Here is a 12,835-nt window from a genome sequence, read left to right as displayed (position 1 = left end):
AAATTACCTCAGGATAACGACAATAATTTAGCAGTTTTAAAGTCAAGCCACAGTATATGGACGGAAAGGACAGTTTTTGGAAGAGGGAAACATTAAAAGGAGAATTTTAACTAATTTTGTTCATTGGATCTGTGAATGTTAGTTCTGAGGACTGTAGAAGGTGGCTGATAAGTATTCGCTAAAGAACAATGCGAAAATTCACTATGGACAAAGAATGACAACAATGCTTGATGACATACGGTATTTGTGACTTCATCCGTGCCGTGATCTAAAACACATTTTTCTTCCTAGTACTGCGGAACACTTCGTTACAGGCTATGATTGTAATTTTTTTAAATTCCCTTACGATAATTTCTTTGAGAGTAAAGACCTGGAATACTTTGCTCCTGTGGCTGGAGGAATCACTGAATTAATTGTTCATATCCATGAAATAGCCATCGCTTTGTTGAGTTTTCCAAGCGCTGTCAACTATCGACGAGGGATGCCGACTAATTTCCAAATCAATATGTCACAAAGGATGAAAATTTTAGCCGTGAAAGCCTGGATTGAATGAAAATCATTTTGCATGATTCTGTGTACATTGCACAGTTACACATGTAATTAACATTGATTAAGGGGTGAGGCAGATGAAGTGCCTTCTTTCATTTTTCATGCACAGCCACAAATTTTAACAAGCCATCTATAAACTTCTCCTGTGGAAGTGTAGATGTTAATATCATATACATCATCCGTATGACTTATGGAGAGAATTATGGTATGGCTGAGAGCAGTACGCTATCGAGTGGAAAAGGACGCTGCAGAGTGGCCGTTTGGAGTCTGATAATCTCTCCAATGGAACTATGACTAATACAGCCTTGTTCAAGTAAACTGTTTGGTTCATTATAGCTTTCCTTTTTTTTTACTTTTTGCGTTGGCATTAGCTATAGACCGAAACAAGATAAATAAGAAAGAACTTACGGGGCTCTAGAAGAAAAGATATAAATCTTACAGTTATCTAAGTCAACAGAATTTCGAAGGACCTATGTAAGAAGGCAATGCAGACTCTGGACTAAATTCCCTCAACTCATTTTATCTTGTGTTACGTTTTATATTGTGGCTAAAAGTCTTATTTCTCATCCTGCAGTCTTTGCCAATTTTATACAACTCTCGGTTGGAGCTACATTTTATCTGATTGCTGTAACTTGAATGTCAATAGCATTTTTCTTGCAGTAACTACACCATGGTCCTACCTCAAACTATAATCATTGTGGCGCACAAGGGATATGTTTTTTGTATTTCTTGTTAAAATTACTTTCTCTTCTTTAAATACTAACCAATCCACAGGGTATGGCGCGAGTAGGTCTCCAGACTCCTGGCTACGGCGACATCCAATGCTGGTCGTTCATTATCAACTTGTAGGAATGTATTCCGGTGCTGTTGTGCTACCACCGTATGCAACCTTCCGTCACTTACGAAGACCTGGAATGTACAACAAAAGTCACATCGATATATCAACAGAAACTTCGTTTTCAAATAATTAATTTCCACTAATACTGCCTTTCTTGGATAAGCGAACACAAATTATAAGTGGTAAGTATGGCGTCTACCCACAGCTACCTTACAAATAAAATTGACTAATAAATACGATAATTGCAGCACTTTCTCTTTACGGCTTTATCTGTAACTTCCATTTAACGATGTATTATATCTGTATAGCGTAACATCAGCGTTGAAAATTCCTTAGAAAAGGAAATGTTATGGTGTTTACGATTCAGTGAAATGTCGTTGGGCTTACAGGTCCAATCATCGGTTCAAATTTTAATGGCATTCTGCCAAGTAGGGACTGGCAACTGTAAAGTGGTAACTGTTGACTACATGAGTGTTCTTAAAAGGGACGTCAACATTTGTGTGTGCTGTGACGAACATCGATCTTGTATTACGTCACCTGCCAAAAGAAGGAGTGTTCCCATATTCCGGATTCCACTTCATTTCTTCGTATTATTTTCTGCTCATTTCGTGTTACGGCATTCTTTTACATGCCAGTAACAATTCCAATCTCGAGCTCTGACGGAAATATCATACTGTCCTAGAATACTTATTATTCTATAGGTATAGGCATTTCCCTACACCTCCTTCAAGATCTAAAGGGAGTATTACTTTCTGGATTATTGCATCCATAGTCCTTGACTATTTGAAAAACGACAGTAAGCTACTGGATTCATTTACTTCACGATCGCGATTTCGTCATGTGTCCGATACTCAAGTGGTACCTACAATAACATAAACTTTTTAAACGGTAATTCAATAAAAGAGCTAAAATCTGTCTTAGCAAATTTTTAAAGACACTATTTTCTTTAAAAAAGATACCGTAACATATGACGGTACAGCAGGGATAGAAAGGTATCCCTGTCACTACAAATATGATTTTCTGTCAGTAATATCTAACACATTCGCAGAGCTCTAGTTGTCATGTGTCTGCTGTCACAAAAAGGGTACAATAGTCGCATTGCATTCGATAGTCGTTATTGTAGTCAGTACTGTGTACGCAATATGTTGAGTTGAGGTTTACGTAACTATCAGGGTGACCAAATTCTCGCTTTTAATGAAGTGCTACGTCCTCATTTTATACGTACATAGGACTAAACCGAGAAAATCGCCTGCGATAGCCGCCAGATAACTACATTGCTGCTTCCAGAACGTGAATGACTCTCTTCTGTATTCCTATAAACAATAAACTAGTCTTCCATATCATTCCCCGAATATTCCCTCTTCTCCACTAACCCCTCACCTAATACTGACTGAAAATAATCCCACTCTGAAATGGATCAGAACCTGGACAGTCCTCGCTGCATTTTGTGGTAGAAAATGAAAAGTATAAGAACAACTTTGTTCATTCCTAAGCGTACGAAATGAAATGTAAATATAGCTAAAAGCGAAGACAGTGTCTCCTTTAGTGTAAACACTACGTATTTTTATGCCTCACGGCCATGAGAAAAGTGGTAAACTTAAAAAAAGTTATTTCAACAATTATTAGGGGACAGTGTAGTTATGCAAGTGAACTGGATTTCTAGAAAGTGTATTTTCTGACACGCCTCAACAGAGAATGCCATCCATGCTGTAATTGCATCCAGCCCAAATCCTTCTTTCTTCTTTCACCATCTCTGTGTCCATCTACTTCTTCCCCCCTCCCCCATACTTCTGCTCCTTCCCTCTCTGTCCATCTTCTCCGCCCTCTAAAGCCATGTTTTATTCTTTTCGTCCCTCTCTGTGTTTTCATCATCCACTCTAACTTCTCCACCCCCTTTTCCTTCTCCGTTTCCCCTTCCCCTCTCTTTCTCCATATCGTCCAACCCCCTCTCTGTCCATCACCTCCTCAGTTACTTTATATCCTTCTCTTCCCCTCCTCTGTCTATCTCCTACACTCACCTCTCTTCGGCCATCTCCTCCTCTTTCATCTCTCTGCCCAGCTGCGCCTCCTGCCTCTGTCCATTTGTTCCAATCACCTCTGTCCATCTCCTCCCCCTCTCTCTATTGGTCCATCTCCCCATCTTACCTTTTTCTGCTCATTTCTCTTTCCACAACTCTATGTACATATCATTCTCCCCCTCTCTCTGTCCATCTCCTCTTTCACTCTTTATCAAACTCCGCGTCCACCATCTCTCTGTTCATATCCTCCTCCTCCTCTCTCTATCCATCTGCCCCTCTTACATTTCTCTCGGCATTTCCACTTCCACCGCTCTCTGTACACATCCTCCTCCTTCTTTCTCTGTCCATCTCCTACTCCCCTCTTTCTCTATCCATCTCGTCCTCTCCTCTCTGTGTCAATCTTCTTCTCCCTGATTTCACCACACATCTCTTCCTTCCCCCTGTCTCTGTCCATCTCCTCTATCCCTTCTCTGTCCATTACCTCCTCTCCCCTCTCTCTAAGAACCTCAACCTCTTTCCTTGCTCTGCTTATCTGATAGATCTCCATCTATTAGTTTACCTCATTCCCCTCTGTCCATCTCCTTCTATCCCTTTCTCTCTCTGCATTATAACATCTTCGCCAATAGGACTTTGCCAGTTCTTGCCCCTACAGTATCTTTTTCATATAGCAGTAATATGGGTACCAAATTTGGTTGAAACCGATGCATGGGTTGAGGACGAGCTTTTTATTCGTCGCTTTGCCCATGTACGAACATGCCAAATGTATTTAAGTCATATTTAACATATATTTCACCTGTATCTAGAAATATACGACATGCAGTTTCGTTTTCACGCAACTCAATGTCTCCTGAACCATGTGTCGTAAAATGGTATAAATCTGGAGCACATCCAGTGCATGTGAATGCTGTCTTCAGAATATGTCGCGAATATAGTTTGTAGTGAAGAAGTAATAAATAAAAAACGTCATGCCTACTGCAGCAGTTTCACTGCATGATCAGTGAAACTGTATTACCCAATAAAATTTTCTCCATTCATCATTTTGTGGGCGTTGTCAAGCATAAAAAGTACTGTAAAGGTTTTAAACTCTGTGCAAAGTTGTTGCAAGTCAGTAACTACTCTCATTCTCAAATACTGGATGAATTACTTCTGGGTATTGGCGCGTCGTAGGGAAAACTTATTTTGTACCCCCATCCCGGTGATAGGAATGTGGTATGTGGTTCTACCCCCCCCCTCCCCCGCCTCCGCCCCTAGTTATATGTGTACCAAGTTTGGCTGGAATAAGTCCAGTGGTTTAGGAAAAGAAGTGGAGTATACATAAATATTTTTATAATATGTATTGATATTTATATGTATATATTCTCCTCAAAATGCTACGAGACAGAGAAATTCCGACCGTCCTCAAAGAATACCTGTGATACTTCATTCTCATGCAGAGCGAGGAAAATAGGACTTTCTTCACTCCTCTGTACTTACCGTCAGTTCATTTGTCTCATTCTCATCGTTACTACACAAGATATACAGTGGTGGCAGCAGAACTGCCAGTCTTCTTCGAATACCGGTTGTCTGAATTTACCGAGCATCATTTCACAAGAACGTCCCCTTTCTTCAACAGATTCCCTTCTCCCCGATGCTCTTCATTTCACTTTCGTAAGTGATAAAGCGCTATACCGACCTGTTACGATGGTTAACTCCAGAATCAGATACACTACTGAATAATAAGTCGCAATATCGTCTTTTAGGTGACTTCCTTTACAGATGCACCACCGTTTCCCAGATACCTCCCAACAGATCTCAGCCTTCCATTTGTCTCTCCTACTACTAACGTAACGAGTTCCGTTCAATTAATGTCGCTTCTTTAACATCACGCTCTGGGAAAATACTCCGGGTTAGGGACCCCACTTTAAGTGATCCCCTACAACTGGATTGTCAGAGAGCTGGAAGGACGGCCAGGCAATATCATTTCCAACAGCATCATGACTAATAAAGCAATTTGCTGCTGAAACTCACCTTCGGACTAAGCACAGCTTTACTTACAACTTACTGGTATTAAGCCTAACTACTTAAACGAAGTGAAAAGCTCCACGTTTACTACTAATATTATATGTGGTTAGAACCGGTTGTCTCTCTTTATTCTAGATGTGATCTTCTCATTATCCAGATTTAAAGCGACAATTTCTTTTTCGGACAAGCTGACGGTGATGTGGACATTGGTCAGTAGCGTAGCTTCCTCTATGAAATAGTCCGTTTTCAAGGGGTATGCGAATAGGGGAAGCGTCATTATTTAGCCACGTCGCCACTGAGACGACACTGATGCCAAGTTAATTGAAATATTTATGAGTCGCTCCAATCCGCTGTACCCATTTCAGTTACACGAGGGCTTATCCCAAGCACTTATTAGCAGCAGTCTAACGTTTTTCAATAAGGGATTAAACTATTGCTGACAATAGTCCTTACAACAATGTCATTTATGACGTTATCACAGAGACCATTTATCCTCCTGACAATACAGGCAGTACTGCAAGTAATTTGATACGTATTTCCTTGAGCGTGTTCTATCATATCAGATATCTCGAACACTTCTCTTCGACTTTAATGGTGACCCAATGGGTGCCTCACTCACAGCGAATGCAAGACACAACCACTTTTGGACCTAAACTCTGACACCCCCAATTAGGGTCACACAGACTCTTTGCTTTGAAGCCATATTACTTCGTGCAATAGTGGCATCAAAAAAGGAGAATCTGACTGAAGTAACAAGCTACTGAGACGAGAAAATGAAAAACAAGAAGTCCCAAATGTCTCACAATATCTTGGGGAAGAACTACCATCGGAACGCTGATTTTGAGGAAGCTTATGGATGATTTTGGTGGACACACCTCCTGCAGAGCTCCTTTAGGGTGATAGTACTCAGTTATTCTTCCAAACTGGTAGCTCTTGAGACCAGGTAAGGACGACATGGAACTCAGTTATCCACGTCTACATAAATACAGTTTGAATGAGAAGACTTTTACACCGTGCAGATAATACGAACTATAGAGGACAGTTGGATAGATCACGATAGGCGCCTGCAGCTGAGTGATGACGATATCAACCGTAGCAGAAGACGCTCTGGAATGTGTGCACTGAATTGTATGCGAAAATATATAGAGTAAAAGGGATGGGTGACGAAAGTTTCTGCGATAACGTTATAAAATTGCAATGAAAATCAATGTATCAGATAACATCCTTAGCAAAGGTGATGGCTTGCTGCTGAGCTCGGAATGAAAACCTGTCAATGAGATGTTGACGTGGCTGTATAGGTTCAGAATGAAATTTATGATTTACTTGTAAACGGTGATGGGCTAGGTCTCTGTAATGTTATGACATGTTGCACTAGTATCTCAACAACACGACAATCAATAGTTACCATTTGACCTTTACGGGTAGAATTTCACTACTAGTTCGTTTTGTATATCGTGTTTGACGTGGTCGGGGTGTTAGAAGTAAGTTTAAAGTTTTATCTCAGCGTTCTGTTAGCATTGAGATCGTTATAGATGGAGTACTAAACTAGATGAGCATTAATGCTATACTTTCAAAGTAACCATTGGCGTGTTCTCCTGATAGAAATCACATAGAACGTAATTAGAATGAACACCCAGGAATTTTTGGTCAGCTATTTCCCGATTCGGATTCACTAAGCCGCTTTACATGGTGATGGTAGTATCAAACCATGCCATGATACTGGTAGTAAATTAATACATAAGATATGTCACATAAGACGTAATACCACTTTTATGTTTAGTGAACGGTGCCAGATGTCTAAACGAGGTATTCCAAAATTTAGAGTGCACGTAATGTTTTGTATGTATAATTCTCTGAACTGTGGTATCAATCGAGCTATTTAAACTTGTGTGGTTCCTTTTAATGGAACTGGATGCAATTCAAAATTGCATTCAATAGCTCTAGGAAAGACAATTACAATGATCCGAAGTTGGCTACTACGGTGTAAATACGACCAAGCAGAGCTCTCGTGCCAGGCTTCGCCGTTACATGCAACAAGAGAGGCCCTCACTGCCAACAAGGGGAACGACTCAGACACGGCCAACCGTTTCGTCTCATATTTGGAAGGTGTGTACTACCTAAAATGAAAGGATCTAAGATGTTTTGGCTCAATGGTGTACCTCCTCCCTCTCCCTTTTTGAGAAAACTGCTCCTAAAGTGCTAACGGAATCAATAGGTAATGGAATCAATAGGTACATACGAGTATATGGGGTCCGAAAACTCGTATTTCCCCACACGTCGACGAAGAAACTGTTACGACGGCTGCTGATGTACCCATAATGTAACAGCTGTCCAACGAATGCGTCGGAGAACCGGTACTAGATTTCCAAATCCATTCTACACCTTCTTCATACGAATTTGTTTCTGTATCGGAGTTTGTAGGAATAGGAGGGTAAGGTAATCAATAACGAATAATAACAACGACTTGGATTAATGTAGAAAGAAAATTTTAATCAGGTTGCCTTACAATGGCTATTTCACTCACTCTGTTACGTATCCTCACTTTTCTTTGGATTGTTATTTTAAAAATATATTATTCCGTGTCAAATTCAGATAAAAACAAAACAACAAAGAAGATGACAAACGAAATCTGTAATATATGCGATCTGTTTTAAAATACCAGGTAAAAGATCTTTAAATTTGCAGTAATTAAATAAATTTTCCAAGTCGAATGAGATATTTATTTGCCTACCATGTTATTATTTACTGATTATTACGCTCCTATGCATATAGGTTTCGATATGGAAAATAATACAAATAAAAAAAAACCTGCAGAATGCCTTTGATAATCGAACGTAGGTTTTCTGCTCCCCAGCCAGATACCTTGGACGCTGAACTTTCGTTTAACAGCATTTACCTTACTGGTACATAAGCGGCAGTCATAACATTTCTTTTCCTCTGCTTATAGGGAAATATGCGTTTTCGGACTCTATGCATGATGATTAAAAATTGTGGTGTCACCGCCAGACACCACACTTGCTAGGTGGTAGCCTTTAAATCGGCCGCGGTCCGTTAGTATACGTCGGACCCGCGTGTCGCCACTATCAGTGATTGCAGACCGAGCGCCGCCACACGGCAGGTCTAGCGAGACTTCCTAGCACTCGCCCCAGTTGTACAGCCGACTTTGCTAGCGATGGTTCACTGACAAAATACGCTCTCAATTGCCGAGACGATAGTTAGCATAGCCTTCAGCTACGTCATTTGCTACGACCTAGCAATCGCCATTACCAGTTACTATTGATGCTATAAAACATGTACCGTCAAGAGCGATGTTCACCAATTATGGATTAAAGTTAAGTATTCCAACAGCTACGTCCTTTTTTGCTAGTCTCATTTCCTAGACCGGTTCCAGACCTCACGCCAGCCTGCGTGAGCTAAAACGCGTGCCTTTCGGCTTCCTCTCATTGTGGGTTGGCTCTCTTGCCAATCCACAACAAAAATGGTCCATTTTCAGTTACCCATCGATCCAGTCAGTATGGAATCGATTACGCTTCATGAACGTTAGGGGCGGTTTTCTCGAAGGTGGAGGTGCGTTGAATCGAGATATATTAGTCTTCAGTCTTTCATTTTAGGCGTTATACAAGCTACCTGACAAATATGAACCGAATCAGTGGGCTTAGGGCAACTATCTTAAAAGTGTTTTTAATGGAAACAATCACAGTTTCGTCAGGCAGTTTTCCATTTCAACCTTCCCCGTTGCTGCTTACTTGTCACAGACGAAACAGAAACGGAGGTCGTTTATAGTTCAGAATGATAAGTTGCCTATTCACGTAAAAAAAGAAACTGCTGTATTAACTTTTTCGGTGTTGAAAAAAAAAAAAGGTATAACAATACCTATCATGCCATCGCCTGACCCACCCCGATGACTTTGACGTTTCTGGGACGGGGAGATGTGCCCGCCCTAAATTTAATCAACCTGGTGGATTAACGACTAGGGTCGGTGTGCCGACCAGCCTTGATGTCGTTTTTAGACGGTTTCCAACATTCAATTAGGTAAATATCGGGTTGGTACCCAACTCCCTCATCAGCTACATGATTCGCAAATATCTAGAAAACTATAGCTCTCATTCAAATGATTGTCACAGCACGCAGACCTTTGGGGTGGGTGTATTCCATCGCAGTGGGTAACTCGATGGTGACAGGAAAGTATCCGGCCACCTATTTAATTAACCATGCGAAATACGTTCATAAACACGCGCCGACGCGGGACAAAAAAGGACTGCCGTCGCCAGAAGACGCGCGAATTCTTAAAGGTGAAACACCAGCTCTCGGACAAATGTGTATCTAGATGCTACTCAAAATTGTAATTAGACCTAATACGAAACTTCCTGGCAGATTAAAACTGCGTGTCCGACCGAGACTCGAACTCGGGACCTTTGCCTTTCGCGGGCAAGTGCTCTACCAACTGAGCTACCGAAGCACGACTCGCACCCGGTACTCACAGCTTTACTTGTGCCAGTACCTCATCTCCTACCTTCCAAGTAAAGCTGTGAGTACGGGGGGGAGTCATGCTTCGGTAGCTCAGTTGGTAGAGCACTTGCCCGCGAAAGGCAAAGGTCCCGAGTTCGAGTCTCGGTCGGGCACACAGTTTTAATCTGCCAGGAAGTTTCATATCAGCGCACACTCCGCTGCAGAGTGAAAATCTCATTCTGGAGACCTAATACGGTTTAAAAAATTAACGTATTATTCAAATGACTGACGATATGTCAACCACAAAATATATACTTTTCTTAATGAAACGTAGTTTTTTCCTTGCACCTAAACATGTGATCTAATGGTCTACCATCGACTGCAAGGCACATCTACAATGACCATTCGAGAGATAGATGAGCAGAGGAAGGTACGTTGGATGATATGTGCTTGCATGCTGTGGTGATTTCACGGCGCATATCGTCTGGCGTAGCATGGGCTTCGTGATAGACTGCATCTTTCAGCGCTCCCCACAAAAATAAGTCATGAGGAGTCTAAGCAGTGGACCTGGCCGGCCAATGAATCACTGCGCTCCATCCTATCCACTGGTCAGGAAACTTTTCATTCAGCACTTCCGTTGAAACACAGGAAGAGTGAGCTGAGCAGACGTCGTGTTGCAGTCGCACACACTGTCGCTTACTCAGTAGTACTTCTTGTAGAAGAACAGATAGAATATTCCTAAGGATGACTGCATACATATTTCCATTTAACACCAGTAGAATGATGTGACGTTCTACGATCGGATTTCCTATGATGCCGCACCGTAAGTTTACGCTCCACGGTTGTTGGCATTGTACCTGACGAAGCGTGGATGGATTTTCGTCTCAACAGTAGTGAACATTACGTAAATTTACATTGTCGTGGTTAGTATAAGTTGCTTTGACGGTAATGGACATGAGCGTTTGGCGTCATTGGCCGGGAGGCGACTTGCGGGGCAGGTCCGGCCGCCTTGGTGCAGGTCTTACTACATTCGACACCACATTGGGTGACCTGCGCGCAATATGGGGATGAAATGATGATGAAGACAGCACAACTCCCATTCCATAAGTGGAGAAAGTCCCTGACCCAGCCGGTAATCGAACCCGGACCCCTAGAATGGCAATCCGTCACGCTGACCACTCAGCTATCGCGTTGGACGCTTCGACGGTAAAGAGCACATACTGGAAGAACGTTAGGTCGTCTCTCAGGCACTGCAGAGAAAACCGACAAAATTCAATAGAACTCTCTAAACAACGCCCTCCAAGTGTATGATGTAATGACAGATGATGAGGGTGGAATTTATGTCTGTCCATGACACGAATGACACTCGTGTGGCTGATCTCACACTCCTTGGCAGTGCCTCTCATACCACCATGCGGATTGATAAGAGTTAAAGCCATAATACCTACCTCATGTACTCTGTCAATTGCAGTCTTCGTCGTCATCCTGTGTTTGACGCTGAAGTTGCCTGTTCACACTAGTGATACGTATAAGTGACGAACAACGACGATCAGGATAGACATCCCTGTTCCGCCGTACTATTTCGTCAGCATTTCTTTGACATTCGCCGTGTAAAATTAGATTGTCTAACTTCCGCTTAGTGGTGTACATATCTGCAAGCAAGGAATGTTGCAACAGAAATCATCTGCGACAGACGACACAGTTCCTGTAAGCTCTGCAATGAAGCAAGTAAACAGTCGAAGTCTTGATACAACGCCGTAGCCTTGCATGTCATTGTACGTCATGAAAGAGCAGATACCGGCTGATTAGCTTGCCAATTTTAGACTATTACTCGGTTTACTTCGGGAAGAGTTTAAACTTCAAAATTAACAAGAATCATATCAGTGTATTCGTCTTTTGAAGAGCTTTCCGATGTCACTAAAAAGTGTATCATTGTATTTAAAGAACATACCTCCTATAATATCTGAATCCGGACAAGAGCTAAGACTATTTATGACATAAAAATGTATGTCCACTCATTTTTTGAAAACTGCGTTTCCATATCTGGAACCCTTCAAGAAATAAAAAGGGCGTTACGTCCTACGTGATTCACTCCGCACATCATTCGAGAGAAAGTTGTTTGATCTGTACTGTAGGGTTGGAAAATTAGGTAAGAAAAGGTGAAGAGTTCCATAAACACTCGAAAGAATAAAGCGATCCTGTATTCAAAATTGTGGGATCGAAAAATTAAACAGAATGTAGCCGAAACGATTAATATTTTGGCCACAAGCTTTTTATGTTTTTCTTACTAGTTTAGGGAGACACACACATCTGATGATTATCTCATGGATTGAAACAGGTAAAGGAAAAAAACTGAGTTCAAACATTATTTTGAATTCATCAGTTTTCCGTAAGCAAGGAATCTTCTACCAGTTAGTAGCTATGTGGTCAGAACTGGCCTACGTATTTCCACAAGACAAAAGCTTTAAATAAAAGGTGTTCAGAAACAGCCCGAAAAGCTTCTAAGGGTGCTGCAGTGTAGGTTATGGAGAGAAAAACTGTTCATAAGAAAATTCGGTACTCTGCGCCCTTTCCGAGTTAATTAGCATTGCAGTTTCACAATCAGTCCGTTGCGCGGGCAGATTTAAGTGGTCCCCCAGAAGGTGTCGTCAAATGTGTGCTTCGTTTAGTTTCCTAAAACAGAACAGATATCAATACGAAAACCGGACGTGGGACGACAGTAATGATTGATCCCGAGCCATCGGCTGTACAGTCTTGTGCGCTATCTACTCTACGAGGACAACTGACAACAGTTGTATCTGGCGGGCCGTTTCAATTTGCCCGTTTAACGGGTTGATTGGCTATCTTCAATGCTAATTAACTCGCCAAAGGATCAAGGTATTGAATTTCTTCCTTAATAATTATTTCTCAGCACAGTCTAACCTCTAACATCCTTACAGGCTTTTCATACTGTTTCTGACCACTGTGTATATCGCGAGAT

The 12,835-nt window shown here is 41.6% G+C and overlaps 1 non-coding gene across 1 annotated transcript; it reads right to left on the bottom strand.

Moving 5' to 3' along the window:
- Positions 1-9,788: 9,788 nt before the first annotated feature.
- Trnas-cga (transfer RNA serine (anticodon CGA)) lies at positions 9,789-9,865 on the bottom strand. Its single transcript has one exon. It is a non-coding gene; the product is annotated as a tRNA-Ser (tRNA).
- Positions 9,866-12,835: the final 2,970 nt, after the last annotated feature.

Source organism: Schistocerca serialis, chromosome 3 (assembly GCF_023864345.2).
Source record: "Schistocerca serialis cubense isolate TAMUIC-IGC-003099 chromosome 3, iqSchSeri2.2, whole genome shotgun sequence".
Lineage (NCBI taxonomy): Eukaryota > Metazoa > Arthropoda > Insecta > Orthoptera > Acrididae > Schistocerca > Schistocerca serialis.
Note: the sequence above shows the minus strand (reverse complement) of the source record. Positions and strands in the feature narration are given on the sequence as shown.